Source organism: Pan troglodytes, chromosome 19, assembly GCF_028858775.2.
Source record: "Pan troglodytes isolate AG18354 chromosome 19, NHGRI_mPanTro3-v2.0_pri, whole genome shotgun sequence".
Lineage (NCBI taxonomy): Eukaryota > Metazoa > Chordata > Mammalia > Primates > Hominidae > Pan > Pan troglodytes.
The window spans coordinates 89,106,194-89,127,646 of NC_072417.2; the positions used below are offsets into that span (position 1 = coordinate 89,106,194).

The following is a 21,453-nucleotide window of genomic DNA, read 5'->3' on the forward strand; positions in this document are numbered from 1 at the left end:
GAGGGAGTCTCACTCTGTCGCCCAGGCTGGAGTGCAAGTGGCACGATCTTGGCTCATTGCAGTCTCTGCCTCCCGGGTTCAAGTGATTCTCGTGCCTCAGCGTCCCGAGTAGCTGGGATTACAGGCGGCAGCCAACACGCCCGGCTAATTTTTTTGTATTATTAGTAGAGAAAGGGTTTCGCCATGTTGCCCAGGCTAGTCTCGAACTCCTGACCTCAAGTGATCCACCCGCCTCGGCCTTCCAAAGTCCTGAGATTACAGGCGTGAGCCCCTGCTCCCAGCCTAAGGAGAGAAGGAAGAACGCAAGCTCTAGGGTTCCCAAGCGCTCACTCCACCCATAGTCACCCAAAGAGGAGGAGGAGGAGGAAATGGGTGCACAGAGCCTGGAGAGGGATGGGCAGCCTTCCCTCAGGCAAGAGGACAATTTCAATCCTGTTGTAGGTGGGGGAGATAAAAGGCAGATTCCTGTGTCAGGAAATACCCAGGATGATTTCGCTGACATGGTGCTTGTGTAGTCCAAAGGGCTAAGTAGGAGAAAGTTTAAACTGTTAGATGTCACAGAATAGAATAGGGGGGCTAGTGAGCAGCTGTAGAGAGGGTGTTTTGGGCTCAGGTGGACTACCCTTGAGGGCCTGGTCCAGCATTTAACCTGAGTCTCTCTCTCTCTTTTTTTTTTTTTTCCTTGAGACGGAGTCTTGCTGTGTTGCCCAGGCTCGAGTGCAATGGCGCGATCTCGGCTCACTGCAACCTCTGCCTCCCGGGTTCAAGCGATTCTCCTGCCTCAGCCTCTTGAGTAGCTGGGATTACAGGCATGGGCCACCACCCTGGCTAATTTTGTATTTTTAGTAGAGATGGGGTTTCTCCATGTTGGTCAGGCTAGTCTTGAACTCCCAACCTCAGTTGATCCGCCCGCCTCGGCCTCCCAAAGTGCTGGGATTACAGGCGTGAGCCACCGCGCTTGGCCTGAGTCTCTAAACAGTTCCTGGCCCATAGTAGATGCTTAATAAAAACACTGATAATAAATATTTTGCTCCGGCCAGGTGTGGTGGCTCATGCCTATAATCCCAGCACTTTGGGAGGCCGAGGCGGGTGGATCACGAGGTCAGGAGTTCGAGACCAGCCTGGCCAACATAGTGAAACCCCATCTCTACTAAAAATACAAAAATTAGATGGGTGTGGTGGTGTGCACCTGTAGTCCCAGCTACTCGGGAGGCTGAGGCAGAATTGCTTGAACCCAGGAGGCAAAGGTTGCGGTGAGCCGAGATGGTGCCATTGCACTCCAGCCTGGGCAACAGAGCAAGACTCCATCTCAAGCACAAAAAAAAATTTGTGTTTTTTTTTTTTGCTCCATAGGTCTTGGGAATCCTCTATGTGCGTGAGGAAGCTAATATTTTCAAATCTGTACAATGTCATTGCATTTTTGTCAATCAACTGTGTGTGCTTTACTGCATTTCCTTCAGTGTCTGAGTCTAATGGGGTTAGATACCATTAGTACAATACCATGTACTGAGAGTCTTCTGTTTGCCTGTCTCTACTACAAACATTGCCCTTGCTAATGCTCCTCTAATCCTCATCATAAACCTGGGAGTCAGGCCCAGCTGTCGTCTCCCTTGTGCAGACGAGGAAGCTCCGGCTCAGAGAAGTCAGCTGTAGTAAGTCAACACAGCTGGCCAGCAAAGGGTGAGGCTCAGGCGGTCTCTTCTTTCTCCCCATGCTGGGCAGCTCAGGAGTGGTGTTTATTATGCAAAGCTGCCAATCTGATTTTCAAAAAAATTCATTGTGAAAAGCATGTTGTATTCAAGACAACTATATTTACTAAGAGTAGACAGAAGGAAAAATGAATTTAAATTATTCTCAACCTATTATCAACCTTGGGTTGACAACAAATAGGTATTGATTCAGCTAAAACTATAATTTCCTAACTATACTCAACACGAGCTACTTTAGCAAAAGGAACAAGTGGTGCTTTAGCTGCAGTCTCAGAAATCTTAGGTCTCACATCCACAAACTTGTGCAGAACACCAAGGTGCCAGCCATAGTCGCGGCCCCCACTTCCCACTTGCAGAGATGATCTTTCCAGAGGGAGGAAAGGAGGTAAGAAGGAAGGAAGGTAGGAAAGGACAGAAGGAAGGAGGGGCCTCCCCACCCCACAAATGTGTTCTTCAGTTTCATAACTTCCTAATTTTAGACTTCATGCTCTGTCTGAGGAATCAGATGTATATAATTCCTCCAAATTAATGTTTCCTGGCCCTGTAGCCATATTGCAAATGTATATGCTATGACATAACCACAAAAGCAGGTCATAATAGCATATATCGAGATTACAACCATTTAACATATAACAGATGCATTGCAAAAAATGACTTCAGGAAAACACCACAAAATACTAAAGGGTAAGTAGAACAGATGGAGGATTCTTTTTTTCTACTTTCTAAAAATAGTTTAAATTACCTTTCTATTAAAATGCTTCTGAGTCAGGCGTGGTGGCTCACGCCTGTAATCCCAACACTTTGGGAGGCCGAGGCGGGTGGATCACGAGGTCAGAAGTTCAAGACCAGCCTGGCCAATATGGTGAAACCCTGTCTCTACTAAAAATACAAAAATTAGCCAGGCATGGTGGTGGGTACCTGTAATCCCAGCTACTTGGGAGGCTGAGGCAGAGAATTGCTTGAACGAGGAAGGCGGAGGTTGCAGTGAGCCGAGATTATGCCACTGTACTCCAGCCTGGGTGACAGAGCAAGACTCTGTCTCAAAAAAAAAAAAAAAAAAAAAAAAAATCTGCTTCTGGCCGGGCACAGTGACTCATGTTTGTAATCCCAGCACTTTGAGAAGCCAGGACAGGAGAATCGCTTGAACCCGGGAGGTGGAGGTTGCAGTGAGCCAAGATTGCGCCGCTACACTCCAGCCTGGGTGACAGGGCGAGACTCCATCTAAAAAAAATTAATAATAAAATAAAATGCTGTCCAGGCATGGTGGCTCACACTTGTAATTCCAGCACTTTGGGAGGCCAAGGCGGGCGGCTCCATTCTTTGTATAGCGTTTCACTGAATGGATATAATAGATTGGACCAGTTATCTATTAATGGACACTTAAGTTGTTTCCAGGTTTCTTGCTATTGCAAATTCTGCCCCCTTGGGGTAGAAAATATACATATATACATGTCCTGTACGTGACCACCTTTGTATAGACATCTATATGCTGGACACATTCCAAGAGTTGAATTGCTAAATCAAAACGTATATATCTTTATAATTTATTATTTTTATTTTATTTATTTAAAAATTTTTTCTTTTTGAGACGGAGCCTCACTTTGTCACCCAGGCTGGAGTACAATGGCACGATCTCGGCTCACTGCAACCTCTGCCTCCCGGGTTCAAGTGATTCTCCTGCCTCAGCCTCCCGAGTAGCTGGGATTACAGGCACCCGTCACCACACCCAGCTAACTTTTTGTATTTTTAGTAGAGGAGATGGGGCTTCACCAGGTTGGCTAGGCTGGTCACAAACTCCTGACCTCAGGTGATCCACCCGCCTCAGCCTCCCAAAGTGCTGGGATTACAGGTGTGAGCCACTGTGCCTGGCCTTAAAATTTATTTTTAATTAATTATTATTAGTCTCTTAAGGATAAAATCTCTCTATGCTGCCCAGCCTGGTCTCATCTCCTGGGCTCAAGTGATCTTCCCACCTCAGCCTCCTGTAGCTGGGATTACAGGTGCTCACCCCCATGCCTGGCTAGATAAATTTTTTTTTTTTTTAGATGGAGTTTCACTGTTGTTGCCCAGGCTGGAGTGCAATGGCGAGATCTTGGCTCATCACAACCTCTGCCTCCCGGGTTCAAGCGATTCTCCTGCCTCAGCCTACTGAGTAGCTGGGATTACAGGCGTGAGCCACCACGCCCGGCTAATTTTGTATTTTTAGTAGAGATGGGGTTTTTCCATGTTGATCAAGCTGGTCTCGAACTCCCGACCTCAGGTGATCCGCCTGCCTCGGCTTCCCAAAGTGTTGGGATTACAGGCATGAGCCACTGCACTCGGCCGATAATTTTTATAGATATATACAAATTGCCCTCCAAAATGGTTGAACTAGCCTATATTTCCAATACCAATGTACATATGCCCTATTTCCCTATACCTTAACCCACAGTATTATCGAACTGACATTTTTGCCAATCCGATAGGTGAAAAATTACATCTCATGTTTAATTTTGGACTAAAAGAAAATGAAAATATAGCTTATCAAAATTTGTGGGATACAGCCTGAGCAACACAGGGAGATGTCGTATCTACAAATAATGAAAAAAAATAGCCCAGCATGGTAGCACACGCCTGTGGTCCCAGCTACTCAGGCGGCTGAGACAGGAGGATTGCCTGAGCTTGGAAGGTTGAGGCTGCAGTGTGCTGTGATTGGGCCATTGCACTGCAGCCTGGGCAACAGAGCAAGACCTTGTCTAAAAAAATAAAATAAGGCTGGGCGCGGTGGCTCACACCTATAATCCCAGCACTTTGGGAGGCTGAGGTGGGCGGATCACTTGAGGCCAGGAGTTCCAGACCAGCCTGGCCAACATGGTGAAACCCTGTCTCTACTGAAAATACAAAATTAGTCGAGCGTGGTGGCACACACCTGTAATCCCAGCTACTCGGGAGGCTGAGGTGGGAGAATCGTTTGAACCTGGAAGGCGAAGGCAGCAGTGAACCGAGATTGCATCACTACATTCCAACTACATTCCAGCCTGGGTGACGGAGTGAGACTCTGTCTCAATTGAAGAAAAAAAAAAAAAAAAAAAAAAAAGGTGAGGGCCGGGCACAGTGGCTCACACCTGTAATCCCAGCACTTTGGGAATCTGAGGTGGGGGGATCACCTGAGTTCGAGACCAGCCTGACCAACATGGAGAAACCCCGTCTGTACTAAAACCCTGTCTGTACTAAAAATACAAAAATGAGCCGGGCATGGTGGCACATGCCTGTAATCCCAGCTACTCGGGAGGCTGAGGCAGGAGAATTGCTTGAACCCAGGAGGCGGAGGTTGTGGTGAGCCGAGATTGTGCCATTGCACTCCAGCCTGAGCAACAAGGGTGAGACTCCGTCTCAAAAAAAAAAAAAAAAAAGGAAAAGAAAAGAAAAAAGGTAAAAGAAATCTGTGGGATGCTGTAACACAAAATTAAACAAGAACAAAGCTGAAGGATGGACGGACAATACTCGACTTTAAGAGTTACTATAAGCCGGGCATGGTGGCTCATGCCTATAATCCCAGCACTTTGGGAGGCCAAGGCAGGCAGATCGCTTGAGCTCAGGAGTTCGAGACCAGCCTGGGCAACAAAGTGAGATCCTGTCTCTACAAAAAATACAAAAATTAGCCCAGCGAGGTGATTCACACCTGTAATCCCAGCACTTTATGAGGCTGAGGTAGGAGTATTGCTTAAGCTCAAGAGTTTGAGACCAGCCTGGGCAACAAAGTGAGACCCTCATCTCTACAAATTTTTTTTTTTTTTTTTTTTTGAGACAGAGTCTCGCTCTGTCGCCCAGGCTGGAGTGCAGTGGTGCGATCTCGGCTCACTGCAAGCTCCACCTCCTGGGTTCACGCCATTCTCCTGCCTCAGCCTCCTAAGTAGCTGGGATGACAGGTGCCCGCTACCACACCCAGCTATTTTTTTTGTATTTTTAGTAGAGATGGGGTTTCACTGTGTTAGTCAGGATGGTCTCGATCTCCTGACCTCGTGATCTGCCCGCCTCGGCCTCCCAAAGTGCTGGGATTACAGGCATGAGCCACCGCGTCCGGCCTCTACAAAAAATTTTTAAAAAGAGAAAGAAAAAATTCAATGATAGGAAAATAAACACCTGATTAAAACAGAGACAAAAGATCTGAACAGACACCTCACCAGAGAAGATATGCAGATGACAAACAAACATATGAAAAGATGCTCAGCATCAGATGTCAGTAGGGAATTGCAGGTTTTTTTGTGTTTTGTTTTGTTTTTTTGAGACAGGGTCTCACTCTGTCACCCAGGCTGGAGTGCAGTGGTACAATCATGGCTCACTGCAGCCTTGACCTCCCACCTCAGCCTCCCAAGTAATTGGGATTACAGGCGCCCTCCACCATGCCTGGCTAATTTTTGTGTTTTTTTTAGTAGAGATGGGGTTTCACCACATTGGTCAGGTTGGTCTCGAACTCCTGACCTCAGGTGATCCACCTGCCTCAGCCTCCCAAAGTGCTGGGATTACAGGTGTGAGCCACTGAGCCCGGCCTTTTTTTTTTTTTTTTTTTTTTTTTAAATTCAAGATCTTGCTCTGTGGCTCAGGCTGAAGTGCAGTTGCATGATTATGGGTGCCCCAGCCTCCCAAGTAGCTGAGACTACAGGAACTCACCACCACCCCCGGTTAATTTAAAATTTTTTTATGGAGACAGGATCTTGCTTTGTTGCCTACACTGATCACAAACTCCTGGTCTCAAGTCTACCTTGGCCTCGGGATTATGCTGGGATTGCAAAAATGAGCCACCATGCCCAGCTGGGACCTGCAAATTTAAACAACAATGAGATGCCACTACACGGCTATCACAATGGCTAAAATCCAAAACACTGAGAACACCAAATGCTGGTGAGAGTGTGGAGCAACAGGAGTTCTCGCTCATTACTGGTAGGAATGCAAAATGCTATAGCCACTTTGGAAGACAGTGTGGCAGTTTTTAGAAGCTAAACGTATTCTTACCATATGATCCGGGAATCGTGTTGCTTGCTATTTATCCAAATGAGTTGAAAATTTACATCCACACAAAAACCTACACAAGAATGTTTATAGCAGCCTTATTCATCACTGCCGAAAATTGGAAGCAATTGACATCCTTTACTAGGTGAATAGATAAGCAAACTAAGGTACATTCATATAAGATATACTATTAGGCTGGGCGCGGTGGCTCACGCCTGTAATCCCAGCACTTTGGGAGGCCAAGGCGGGCAGATCACAAGGTCAGGAGTTCGAGACCAGCCTGGCCGACATGGTGAAACCCTGTCTGTACTAAAAACACAAAAATTAGCTGGATATGATGGTGGGTGCCTGTAATCCCAGCTACTCGGGAGGCTGAGGCAGGAGAATTGCTTGAACCTGGGAGGCAGAGGATGCAGTGAGCCAAGATTGCGCCACTGCACTCCAGCCTAGGTGACAAACAAGACTCCAGCTCAAAAAAAAAAAAAAAAAAAAAGATATACTATTAAGCAGCCAGGTATGGTGGTGGCTCACGCCTGTAATCCCAGCAGTTTGGGAGGCTGAGGTGGGTTGATCACCTGAGGTCAGGAGTTTGAGACCAGCCTGGCCAACATGGTGAAACTCCATCTCTACTAAAAATGCAAATATTATCTGGGTGTGGTGGTGCGTGCCTGTAATCCCAGCTACTGGGGAGGCTGAGGCAGGAGAATCACTTGAACCTGGGAGACAGAGGTTGCAGTGAGTAGAGGTTGCACCACTGCACTCCAGCCTGAGTAACAGAACAAGACTCCATCTCAAAAAAAAAGAAAAAAAAAAGACATATTATTCAGAGATAGGAAATGAGCTAGCAAGCCACAAAAAGCCATAAAGGAACCTCAAATGAATATTAATCAGTGAAGAAGCCAATCCGAAAAGGCAACATACTGTATGATTTCAACCATGTGACATTCTGGAAAAGGCAAAACCATGGAGACATTGAAGTGATCAATGATTGCCAAGGGTTTGCGGGGTTGGGGGAGGGAGACAGAGGGAGGAAGGGAGGGATGAGTTGGTGGAGCACAGATGATTTTTAGGGTGATGGACCACGCTGTATGATACTGTAATTGTGGATCTTGACATTATGCAATTGGCAAAACACACAGAACTATATAACACAAAGCACGAACCCCATTTTAAACTATGGACTTTAAGGAAACAATTAACAAAGTGAAGAGACAACTCACAGAATGGGAGAAATATTTGCCAACTAGCTATCTGACGGGATTTAGTAATGGGAATATATAAGGAGCTCAAACAATTCTATGGGAAAAAAATCTAATAATACAATCAAAAATGGGCAAAAGATCTGAATAGACATTTCTTAAAAGGCGATATACAAATGGCAAACAGATATATGAAAAGGTGCTCAACATCATTGATCATCAGAGATGCAAATCAAAATTATAATGAGGTATTTTCTCACCCCAGTTAAAATGGCTTTTATCCAAAAGACAGGCCATAACAAATGCTGGTGAGGATGTGGAGAAAAGGGTACCCTCGTACACTGTTGGTGGCAATGCGAATTAGTATAACTCCTATGGAACAGTATGGAGGTTCCTCAAAAAACTAAAAATAGAGCCACCAGGTGATCCAGCAATCCCACTGGTAGGTATATACCCAAAAGAAAGGAAATCAATATATTGAAAAGATATCTATACTCCCGTGTTTATTGCAGCACTATTCACAACAGCTAAGAATTGGAAGCAACCTGTGTCCCCACTCAAATCTCATCTTGAATTATAGTTCCCATAATCCCCATATGTCATGGGAGGGACCCAGTGGGAGGTAATTGAATGACAGGGGCGGATTTTTCTGTTTTTGTTTTGTTTCGTTTTTTTTGAGACGAAATCTCACTCTGTCACCCAGGCCAGAGTGCAGTGGCGTGATCTTGGCTCACTGCAACCTCCGACTCTTGGGTTCATGTAATTCTCTGCCTCAGCCTCCTGAATAGCTGGGATTGCAGGTGCCCACCTCCATGCCTGGCTAATTATTTTAGGGGTAGGTTTTTCCTGTGCTCTTCTCATGATAGTAAGTCTCATGAGATCTGATGGTTTCACAAAGGGCAGTTCCCCTGTACACACTTTCCTTGCCTGCCACCATGTAAGATGTGCCTTTTCTCCTCCTTCGCCTTCTTCCATGATTGTGAGGCCTCCCCAGCGACGTGAAACTAAGTCCATTAAACCTCTTTTTCTTTATAAATTACCCAGTCTTGGGTATTTCTTCACAGTGGTATGAAATGGACTAATACACTAAGTGTCCATCAACAAACAAATGGATAAAGAAAATGTGGTTCATATACACCTGGGAGTACTAGTCACCCGTAAAAAAGAATGAGACCCTGTCATTTGCAATAACTTGGATGGAGCAGGAGGTCATTGTGTTACGTGAAATAAGCCAGGCACAGAAAGAAAAACTTCATGTGTTCTCACTTATTTGTGGGAGCTAAAACTTAAAAGAATGGAACTCATGGAGATAGAGAGCAGAGGCTGGGAAAAGTAATGGTGGGGAAAGAGGGAGAAGGGGGGCTGGTTAATGTGCACAAAAATATAGTTAGCTAGAATGAATAAGACCTAGTATTTGATAGCACAACAGGGTGATTACAGTTAATAATAATTTATTGTACATTAAAAATAACTATGGGCGGCCGGGCGCAGTGGCTCATGCCTATAATCCCAGCACTTTGAGAGGCTGAGGCGGGCGGATCATGATGTCAGGAGATCGAGACCAGCCTGGCTAACACGGTGAAACCCCATCTCCACTAAAAATACAAAAAATTAGCCAGGCATGGTGGCGGGGTGCCTGTAGTCCCAGCTACTCGGGAGGCTGAGGCAGGAGAATGGCATGAACCCGGGAGGTGGAGCTTGCAGTGAGCCAAGATCGCGCCACTGCACTCCAGCCTGGGCGAAGAGTGAGACTCCGTCTCAAAAAAAAAAAAAAAAAAAAAAAAAAAAAACTATGGGCCGGGCATGGTGGCTCACACCTGTAATCCGAACACTTTGGGAGGCCGAGGCGGGTAGATCACCTGAAGTCAGGAGTTCGAGACCAGCGTGGCCAACATGGTGAAACCCTGTCTCTACTAAAAATACAAAAATTAGCCAGGCATGGTGGCGCGCACCTGTAATCCCAGCTACTCGGGAGGCTGAGGCAGGAGAATTGCTTGAACCCAGGAGGCGGAGGTTTCAGTGAGCCGAGATCATTCCACTGCACTCCAGCATGGGTGACACAGTGAGACTCCATATCAAAAAATAAAATAAATAAAAATAACTGAAAGAGTATAATTGGGCCGGGTGCAGTGGCTCACGCCTGTAATCCCAGCACTTTGAAAGGCTGAGGCAGGCGGATCACTTGAGGCTAGGAGTTCGAGACCAGCCTGGCCAACATGACAAAACCATGTCTCTACTAAAAAATACAAAAATTAGCCAGGCATGGTGGCAGGCGCCTGTAGTCCCAGCTACTCGGGAGGCTGAGGCAGGAGAATCGCTTGAACCTGGGAGGCAGAGGTCGCAGTGAGCATCTGAGATGGCACAACTGCACTCCAGCCTGGGCAACAGAGAGAGATGCTGTCTCAAAAAAAAAAAAAAAAAAAGAAAAGAAAAGAAAAAAAGAGTATAATTGGATTGTTTGTAACACAAAGAAAGGATAAGTGCTTGAGGTGATGGACTCTCCATTTACCCTGATGTGATTATGCCTGTATCAAGATATCTCATGTAACCCATAAATATATATACCTACTACGTACCCACAAAAATTTAAAAAAGATTTTTAGAAATAAAAAGTAAACTATGGGCTTTAGTTAATAATAATGTATCAATCAATTTGTCCATCAGTTGTAGTAAATGTACCACACTCATTCAAGTTATTTATTTATTTAAGAGACAGGGTCCAGCTCTGTCACCCAGGCTGGAGTTCAGTGGCCCAATCATAGCTCACTGCAACCTCGAGTGTGTGCCATCACACTCAGCTAATTATTTAATTGTTTTGTAGAGATGGGGTCTTGCTATATTGTCCAGGCTGGTCACAAACTCCTGGGCTCAATTAATCATCTCGTCTCAGCCTCCTAAAGCTCTGGGATTACAGGCATAAGCCACCACTTCCGGCCTTGCTAGTTCTTAATAATAGTGGAAACTGAGGGACAGGGAGCAGGAGGAGATATATGACAACTCTATCCTTTCTGCATGATTTTCTTTTCTGTAAACCTGAAGCTGCTCTAAAAAATGTCTGTTGGGCACAATAACTCACACCTGTAATCTCAGAGTTTTGGGAGGCCGAGGTGGGAGGATCATTTGAGGCCAGGAGTTCGAGACCAGCCTGGGCAACATAGCGAGACCCCATCTCTATAAAAAATAAAAAGTTAGCCAGGCATGGTAGCATGTGCCTGTAGTCCCAGCTACTCAGGAGAATGAGGCAGGAGGATGGCTTGAGCCCAGGAGTTGGAGGCGGCAGTGAGCTATGACTGTGCCACTGCACTCCAGCTTGGGTGACAGAGCGAAGCCCTATCTCAAAAAAATAAAAAAAAGTCTATGAAAAAAATTTTTAGGCCAGGTGCGGTGGCTCACGCCTGTAATCCAAGCACTTTGGGAAGCTGAGGCAAGTGGATCACGAGGTCAGGGGTTCGAGACCAGCCTAGCCAGCATGGTGAAACCCTGTCTCTACTAAAAATACAAAAATTAGCTGGGCATGGTGGCCTGCACCTGTAGTCCCAGCTACTCAGGAGGCTGAGGTGGAGAATCGCTTGAACCCGGGAGGTAGGAGGTTGCAGTAAGCTAAAATCATGCCACTGCACTCCAGCCTGGGCGACAGAGTGAGACTCTGTGTCAAAAAAAAAAAAAATTTTTTTTAAATGACATCTCAGGTTAAAACTGCCTGTTTAATGCACTTTGTCCTTTTTCGTTTGCTTGTTTTTGAGATAGGGTCTAGCTCTGTTGCCCAGGCAGGAGTGCAGTGGTGGGATCTTGGCTCACTGCAACCTCTGCCTCCCAGGCTTAAGCCATCCTCCCACCTCACCCTCCCAAGTATCTGGGACTACAGGCATGTGCCACCATGCCCGGCTAATTTTTGTATTTTTTTATAGAGACAGGGTTTCACCATGTTGCCCAGGCTGGTATAGAACTCCTGGGCTCAAAAGATCCTTTCACCTCAGCCTCCCAAATTGCTGGGATTATAGGCGTGAGCCACCATGCCCAGCCCTTTGTCCATTTTATATAATGATGTTCATATTTTCTTACTAAATTTTCAGAATTCTTTATATACTATTTTTTAATTTTTTTTTTTTTTGAGACAGAGTCTTGCTCTGTCGCCCAGGCTGGAGTGCAGTGGTGCGATCTTGGCTCACTGCAAGCTCCACCTCCCAGGTTCACGCCATTCTCCTGCCTCAGCCTCCAACTAGTTGGGACTACAGGTGCCTGCCACCACACCGAGCTAATTTTTTCTATTTTTTAGTAGAGATGGGGTTTCACCGTGTTAGCCAGGATGGTCTCGATCTCCTGACCTCATGATCCGCCCGCCTTGGCCTCCCAAAGTGCGGGATTACAGGCGTGAGCCACCATGCCTGGCCTCCTATTTTTAAATTTTATTATTATTATTATTATTATTTGAGATGGAGTCGTGCTCTTGTCGCCCAGGCTGGAGTGCAGTGGCCTGATCTCAGCTCGCTGCAACCTCCACCTCCTGCGTTCAAGCTTCTCCTCCCTCAGCCTCCTGAGTAGCTGGGATTACAGGTGCCCACCACCACCCCGGCTAATTTTTGTACTTTTAGTAGAGACGGGGTTTTGCCATGTTGGCCAGGCTGGTCTTGAAGTCCTGACCCCAGGTGATCCGCCCATCTCTGCCTCCCAAAGTGCTGGGATTACAGGCGTGAGCCACCGTGCCCGGCCTATTTTATTATTATTATTTCTTGAGGCAGTCTCGCTCTGTCGCCCAGGCTGGAGTGCAGTGGCGTGATCTCGGCTTACTGCAACCTCTGCCTCCTGAGTTTAAGCGATTCTCATGCCTCCGCCTCCTGAGTAGCTGGGATTACAGGCACCTGCCACCACGAATGGCTATTTTTTTTTTTTTTTTTGTATTTTAGTAGAGATGGGGTTTCACCATGTTGGCCAGGTTGGTTTCGAAATCCTGACCCCAAGTGATCCACCCACTTCGGCCTCCCAAAGTGTTAGGATTACGGGCATTAGCCACTGCACCCAGCCAATTCTTTGGCCGTTAAAGAATATTATGTAATCATTTATATGAAAATCTTTTTCTTATTTTTTCCCATTTTCATTATCATGTGGGCCAGGCATGGTGGCTCACGCTTATAATCCCAGCACTTTGGGAGGCCATTTCGGGTGGATTGCCTGAGTTTAGGAGTTTGAGACCAGCATGGGCAACATGGCAAAACCCTGTCTCTGCAAAAAATACAAAAATTAGGTGGGTCCCAGCTACTTGGGAAGCTAAGGCGGGAGAATTGCTTGAACCTGAAAGGTTGAGAATGCAGTGAAAGTTGATTGTGCCACTGCATTGCAGCCTGGGTGACAGAGCAAGGCCCTGTCTTGAAAAAAATAAAAATATGCGGTTTAATTTCATTTATTGTTGCTATTTTGTGCTAGTGGAGTTTTAATTCTTTCATTTGTTCATGTTTTATTTATGATTTATGTTTATCAGACTTTCTTTCTTTTTTCTTTTTTTTTTGAGATGGAGTCTCGCTCTGTTGCCCAGGCTGGAGTGCAGTGGTGCGATCTCGGCTCACTGCAACCTCTGTCTCCTGGGTTCAAGCAATTCTCCTGCCTCAGCCTCCTGAGTAGCTGGGACTACAGGTGCACGCCACCATGCCCAGCTAATTTTTGTATTTTTAATTTTTGTAATTTGTAAAAATTTTTGTTTTTGTATTTTTAGTAGAGACGGGGTTTCACCACGTTGCCAGGATGGTCTTGATCTCTTGACCTTGTGATTTGCCCACCTTGGTCTCCCAAAGTGTTGGGATTACAGGCGTGAGCCACCATGCCTGGCCATTCATACTTTCTGTTTTATAGCTTTTTGGTTTTGTGTCTTGCTTAGAAAAGCTTATCCCAGGCAGGGCGCGGTGGCTCATACCTGTAATCCCAGCACTTAAGAGACGGAGGTAGGCAGATCACCTGAGGTGAGGAGTGTGAGACCAGCCTGGCCAACATGGTGAAACCCCGTCTCTACTAAAAATACAAAAATTAGCTGGGCGTGGTGCCGCACGCCTGTAATCCCAGCTACTCAGGAAGCTGAGGCAGGAGAATCATTTGAACCGAGATCATTCCACTGCACTCCAACTGGGAAGACAGAGTGAGACTTTGTCTGAGGAAAAAAAAAAAAAAAAAAAAAAAAAAAAAAGCTTAGCTTGGGATAAATAAAACACCTGTGTTCTTTTCTCGTACTTTTTATTTTTTAAGTTTATATTACTGAGCCATCTGAGTTTTTTTTGCAGTCTGGATACCGTTTCTTCCATGTAGATATCTGGATCTATTTCTTGGGTGTATTCTGTCCCATTGAATTGCTTTTGCATATTTCAGCAACAGTACCAAACCAGTTAAAGCAAAAAAGCTTTTTAACTTAATTATTCATTTAATATTTGGTGAGGGATATATCTTTCATGGTTTTTTATATTCCCCCCTCCCAAAAAAAGTCCTGGATAGTCTACTTTTTTTTTTGAGACGGAGTCTTGCTCTGTCGCCCAGGAGGGAGTGCAGTGGCGTGATCTCGGCTCACTGCAAGCTCCGCCTCCCGGGTTCACGCCATTCTTCTGCCTCAGCCTCCCGAGTAGCTGGGACTACAGGTGTCCATCACTACGCCCAGCTAATTTTTTGTATTTTTAGTAAAGATGGGGTTTCACCGTGTTAGCCAGGATGGTCTCGATCTCCTGACCTCGTGATCCACCCGCCTCGGCCTCCCAAAGTACTGGGATTACAGGCGTGAGCCACAGCGCCCGGCCTGGATAGTCTACTTTTGTTCTTTTTTTTTCAGGTGAACTTTAAATTCATTTTCACAGCTACAAATTGAATGTCCCCTAAGCAAACTGGTTTGAATTCAGGTCCTTATAGAGTCTGGGGCATCACTGAGGAATCATGCCTGCTTGAGGGGTGGAGGCAAAGTGTGAGCAAGGTGAGGGGGTGCTGGAAGCCAGAAGCTTCCTGCGGAGCCTGTGAGGTGCCCACACAGCAGGGTCCACTGCCCGGAAGGATCACTGGACCTCACAGGCAGAGCTGGAGGGAGGAAAGGCTAAGCCAGCAGAAGCCCCGCTGGGGGAGATCAAAGACAAGCATGGGCAACAGGTCTTCACAGCTGAGTGACACAAACAAGAGGGGTGCCGGGCCAGGGCTGATGGAATCGCCATGCGTGACCAGAAGGCTCAGCTGATCCTCTAAAGGGCGCCTCCCCAGCACCTGGCTTTGGCCCGACCCAGAGGGTGTTCAGGGTACCCAGTAAATCTATGATGAGCAAATAAACAAGTGCATGAAGGCTAACTCCAGGAGGAGGAGGAGGGGCGAGGAAGGAGGATCAAAGGGATGGCGTACACGTCCCAGGGAAGGCAAAGTGAAGGAGGTCAGGGTGCAGCATTTTTTTTTTTTTGAGACAGAGTCTCACTATGTCACCCAGGCTGGAGTGCAGTGGCACCGTCTCGGTTCACTGCAACCTCTGCCTGCTGGGTTCAAGCAATTCTCCTGTCTCGGCCTTCCGAGAAGCTAGGACTACAGGCACCCACGACCATGCCCGACTAATTTTTTTGTATTTTTAGTGGAGACAGGGTTTCACCATATTGGTCAGGCTAGTCTCGAACTCCTGACCTCAAGTGATCTACCTGCCTTGGCCTCCCAAAGCGCCGGAATTACAAGCGTGAGCCACCAAGCCCAGCCGAGGGTGCAGCTTTTGAGGCAACTGAGAGCCTCTTTGACCTGAGAATCACAGCAACATACTTGTGGGCAGCAGAAACACCCAGGCCAGGAGATACATTGGGAGGAATCTTTATCCCTTCCTGCTTCTCTGGTGGCCAGAGACCTGCACACTCTGTCCCACCCCCACACCTCCCATCCCAATTTCTCAGCTTACCCAAGGCAGGTCCCAGGAGAAGGCTGTGGGGCAGGAAGGATTTGGGCTCTGAGATAGGTACTGCGGACACATGTTCCCATGGGAGAATGTTGCACGTGGCAGTTGATTTCTGTCCAAATCACAGCTGAATGGCAGAGTGGAGGAAAAAGAACCCAGGTGTGAGGCCAGACAGGCCCGTCTGATCCCAGCCCTGCCCCTAATTAGCCCTGTGACTTCTGAATAACACACCACAAAGGCCCCTTGGATTTGAGGTAAATTAAGTGACATGGCGCATATAAAAGGCCTGGTACCTAGTAGGTGCTCAAGAAATGTTAGCCGGTGCCCACTCCAGTTCTTCCCTGGCCTTTCCAGCTGTAGTTGGAGTACGTTAGGAACAAAATCGGCTTCTGCAGCTAATGATCACTGCTTAGAAATGTGTTCTGAGTTCTGATCAATTTATCCAGAACACGTGGAACCCCTCACCTCCTCTTATCTGCCCCCAAACAGTCCTGAGTCATTGACAGCATCTTGAACCTCCTGGCCCCTGGACTCACCCAGTGAGGCCATTCGTGAAGATCAAAGAAACGAAATCACCAGGCAGTGATACCAGGGCTGGATAGTCACCTTCTGGCACCTTTTAGACATCTCTCTGCATCTTGGTCTTTCCTTCTGCAAGGACAACAATATTACAGCCCCCCAACCCTCCCCAGGCACTCACTACAGGAGATTAGCATTACAAAGGCTCAGAACGGTGCCGGGAACATGGTGGCCCCAGGAGGGATTCTGCTGGTTCTGCAAACCCCACCGCAGGAAGACTTCCTGGCTTGTAAAATGAAGGAAAAGCAACCCATCAGGCGCTTGCCACTCACTGCCTGGCTGTCCTAGGCCATGGCCCCGTATCTGCGCCACACACACACACACACACACACTACACACACACACACACACACACACACACCACACATCACACACACACACACACACACACACCTCCCCCTCTCCCTCACCCCTCCTGGCTCGACAGGGGAGGAGCTGGGAGGGCCTGTCCCCTGTCCCCCTAGCCCAGCCTTAGCCCCTATTACCGGAGGCCTCCGCTTTCTAGAACCCCGGGAGGGGCTTCGTGGACGTGGCTGTGCCGCAGGGGGGCGCCCTCCTCCCGCCGTGCTCGGGGGTTGAACCCCGAGCGCTCCGGGAGGGCTTAAGCAGGCGGGGAGGTGAGGCGAGCCCGGGCCGGGCCGGGCCGGGCCGGGCCGCGAGGGGGCGCCCCACACCACCCTTGGCCTCCACCGCGCTCGGGCAGCTGGAACCTCCGAGAAGGCCCAGGGTGCAGAGGAAGGGAGAGGCCCAGGGGCCAGGGTCATGGGTGGGGACAGAACGGGGGCAGGAGGGGGCGCTGAAGAGGGAGGGAACGTGGAGATGGAGGGGAGGCAAACAACGAGGGGGCATCCAGGGGGTCCCGGGAACCCGACCTGGGGGTTGGGCAGGAAACCAGGGATCGGGGCAGCCTGCTGGGGGCGTCTCGTGCCCCCCACCCTCCATTCCTCTGAACCAGTCCGGAAGGGGGGTTCGGCTGGCAAGCCGCGGTGGCGTCAGCCTCTGGCACCCGCTGCTGCCCGGCCCGTGGCTCCAGGCAACCGGGGACGCTGCGGGGGCTGCGCTGGGCAGCGGGTGCGGGTGCGGGCGCCCCCCATCGCGGGCCCAGGCGTTCCCCCAGCAGGCCCAGGAGCCCCCACGGGTCCAGGTGCGCCCCTGAGGCCTGGCTCCCCTGGGGCCGCGTGCCCGGAACGTGACTCAGCGCTTTCTCCGTGCCGGGCTGCGGTGGGGAGCGGGACGGAGGCGGGTGGCGCTGTCCCCAGGAAGGGCCCCGCACAGGCCCCCGCCAGGCGGGATCTTTCCCGGGTCGGGCAGGTTCGTTCATTTGTTCACGAACTCAGCGTCAGCGAGGCAGGAAGCGGGAAGAGAGAGGAGACCCCGGATAAGAAGATGGTGCTGTTGGAAACATTTGGGAATTTGGGGTGCGCTGCAGGCCTGGGTCATCCAGGCCACAGGAGAGGCACAGGGCTGCGACCTGGGTTGGGGGAACAGCCACAGCTGTGGGGCGTTTCAAGGAGGCCGAGGCACAGGCGTATGGACTGGATTTTGAAGGATGGGAGAAGGGGGCCTCAGGACAGGAACCGGCCTTATGGAAGGAAAGCTGGGAAGTAGGGAGGGGGCCGGGGGTGTCGGAGAGGACAGCTGAGTGTGGCGGGAGTGGAGGCAGAGCGGCCCTGGGGCCCCGGCGTCAGCTGAGGTTGCACTGTGGAGAGGAGCCTCGGAGGGGTGGGCTGCCTGGCAGCAGTGGCCTGGGGGCCGCAAATGAGGAGGGTGCAGTGCCTTGGGCAGTAAATTAGAAGACACAGGCTGCTGGCTGGGGGCGGGAGGGCACAGGGAAGCCCTGCCTGGGAGCAGGCCGAGAGCTAGGTTTCCACCGTTCCCCGCCAACCCCAAACTGAGGACCGATGGATCCTGCCCCTGCGGTGGGAAACCAGGAGGCCTCTTTCCCTGACTGGATAGCTGCCCTGAGGCAGGGGATTGAGTGAGATGACCCTGAAGGGAGTCCCCAGTGTGCTCTTGTTCTGTGGGCTTGCCTGTCGTTCACACTCACGGAAGGGTCCTCCTGTCTGCCTGAAGTGAATGAATGAATGAGCAGAGATATCTCAGCGTGTATTCCCTGGGGGGACACCACACACACTTCCTTCTTCAATAAGGGCTTTTTAATGAGGCCAGGGAGGAGACTGGGCTGGAGGTGAGGCCTGGGCCCCTGAGGGCAGAGGGACAGGCGGGACAGGCCTGAGTTGCCTTGCTTTGCTTGCCTTCCTTCCTTCCTTCCTTTCTCTCTCTCTCTCCTTCCTTCCTTCTTTGCTTCCTTCCTTCTTTCCTTCCTTCCTTCTCTCTCTCTTTCTTCTTTCTCTCTCCCTTCTCTTTCTCACTTTCTTTTGCTCTCTCCCTCCCTCCCTCCTTCCTTCCTTCTTTTTCTTTTTCAGAGTTTCACTCTTGTAGCCCAGCCTGGAGTGCAGTGAGCTGAGATTGCGCCACTGCACTCACTGCAACCTCCACCTCTCGGGTTCAAGCGATTCTCCTGCCTCAGCCTCCCAAGTAGCTGGGACTACAGGTGTGCACCACCACGCACGGTTAATTTTTTTATTTTTAGTAGAGATGGGATTTCACCGTGTTGGTCAGGCTGATCTCGAACTCCTGACCTCAGGTGATTCTCCCCGCCTCAGCCTTCGAAAGTGCTGGGATTACAGGCGTGAGCCACCATGCCCAGCCTCCTGAGCTGCCTTTCTGATAGTTCCCCACTATCTGCCCAGCTGAAAACTCTGGCTTTTGGATCTGGCTCTGCCAGTAAGTCATTGTGAGAATTAGGGTGCATCCTGCCACCCCCTATCCATGCCACCATGCTCTGCTGAGCACCAAGCATGTGCCATACCTGACTCCAGCCAGGTGCCACAGAGAACGGCACACTGCCCTCCCGGAGCTCCCAGTCCAGCAGGGGAGACACAGATGCTGCTGTGGTGAGTGGAGAGGTGGCAGACATCCACATAGGTCCCCCAGCAGGCAGTGCCCACGAGAAGCCAGCCTCACCTGTGCCACCGTCCTCAGAGCTGTGTCCTCTCTGTGCCTCGTTTTCTTCAGCTATAGGTGACACTAGATGGCTCCTGAGGCCTCCTGCAGATGACAGGTGCTTGCTGCTGTCATTGAGGGGTACTCCAGCTGCTCCTGCCTCCCACAAAAGGGCAAACAGACAAACCCCACCTCCGGCTAGCACCCCTGAAGGAATCTGGGCCTGCAGCTCCTCAGGACCAGACTTGGAGCTGGGGTCTGCCAGAGGCCCAGCCAGCTGATGTGGTGTCTCCCAGAGCTCAGGGCCCAGCCAAGGTGCTTCCCCCAACAAACTTGAACCCCAGCCAGCAGCCAGGAGCCCCACAGTGGGCAGTCTGTGCTGGCAGCAGGCGAGGGGCACGGGTACTGGGCAGTCAGGAACAGAGGCCCCCCGCACTTGTCCTCTGCCCTGGAGGCATTCACCAGGCTGCAGGGGTGAAGCAGGGAAAGGGATTGTGGTGGAGGTCATCCCCCAAACTGAGTTCTAGACCCACCAGCTCAAAGGGCTCAGGGTCAAGGGTGGACCATGGGATGTGGGCTTTCTGGAACTCTGGCCAGCTAGGGGCAGAGCGAGTGTCCGGGGACCCCCAGCCCCAACTCTGCTCCAGCCAGGCCCGCTCTTCTGTGAGAGAGGTGGCATTGCCAGAGCTGATGTTGGTTCAGGTACCAGCCTGGGGATCCCGATGTGTCTTACCAACTGCCTGCTCAAACAGAAGAGCCAAAAAGGCTGGCACAAGTTCTGCCAGGATGGCAATGCAGGGAGGACCCTCCCTCTGCAGGTGTCACCAGCCGCACTGAGAGAAAAGGCTCGCACCTGAGTTTTAAGACCTGGGCTTGGATGGCACGGTGACACGCACCCCGCGGGCTGGTTTATTTTCCTCCTTCCCACCTCTTCACATCTCCTTCAGGTGCTAGACACAGAGAGGGCCAAGAGAACCACTTGGGAAGGGGACTGACAACCTCGCTGGCCATTGTATGGTCGTCAATACCATGCGCCTGCTGTCCCGGGCTCTGGCAGGTGGGGTGTGTTGAGGATGCTGTGGGGGCCCAGAGCCCACACCTAACCCAGGTGGAGACCAGGACTGGGGACTCTGGAACTAAGTCCTGAAGGGCGTTACCCAGGTGAAGCGGGAGAGCGGGAGGGTGCTCATTCAAGGTAGAAGGCAGGGATTGGGACAGGAAGAGTGGAAATAGTGATTCTCAGTGGTGCATTAGTGTGACTGGTCACAGAGGGGAGGGGAGGGGAGAAGATGAGGGATGAGCAGGAGTCAGATCTTGATGGAGCTTAGGGGGCCCGAAGCTCCTCCTGTAGGCGAAGGAACTCATTGCAGTTAGCTGAGGAGTGGCCAGAGCTGCACTTGAAAAGGGTCACCCTGGCCCCTCATCTTCCCTAGCACTGAGAGGCTAGCAGCCCCTGGGCACACTGGTGGGGGTCCCACCTCCATGCCTTTGCTCACTCCCCTCTTTCTGCCTGAAACTCTTTTCCTCCCTGCACTCCTGCTGGACACCTGGGCCATCTGTTTGAAGAATCAAGTCAGGGGCTGGGTGCAGTGGCTCGTGCCTCTAATCCCAGCACTTCGGGAGGCTGAGGTGGGCAGACCACTTGAGATCAGGAGTTCGAGACCAGCCCAGGCAACATGGTGAAACCCTATCTCGTCTCTACTAAAAATACAAAAATTAGCCAGGCGTGATGGCAGGCACCTGTAGTCCCCAGCTACTGGGGAGGCTGAGGCAGGAGAATCGCTTGAACCTGGGAAGCGGAGGTTGCAGTGAGTTGAGATCGCACCACTGCACTCCAGCCTGGGCGACAGAACAAGACTCCATCTCAAAAATAAAAAATAAAAAAAAGAATCAACTCAGGGTAGTCCTGTTGGACATGGCAGATATATTATACACATGTATGTCTTCACTTCCGAAACCCCATGCAAGTGAGAAGTAAAGGGATTTTTTTTAAACAAAGCTGTATGACAAAAAGCCCTGTACAAGACTGTTCATAGCAGCTTTATTCACAATAGATCAAAATTGGAAACAACCCAGATATCCATCAAGA

General features: G+C 49.8%; 1 long non-coding RNA gene across 1 annotated transcript; it reads right to left on the bottom strand.

The window, feature by feature from the left end:
• Nucleotides 1-14,146: 14,146 nt before the first annotated feature.
• On the bottom strand, nucleotides 14,147-17,048 carry LOC134808984 (uncharacterized). The gene is made up of 3 exons (XR_010153382.1): nucleotides 16,844-17,048; nucleotides 16,316-16,430; nucleotides 14,147-15,906 (listed from the first exon to the last, which is right to left on the bottom strand). It is a non-coding gene; the product is annotated as an uncharacterized LOC134808984 (long non-coding RNA).
• Nucleotides 17,049-21,453: the final 4,405 nt, after the last annotated feature.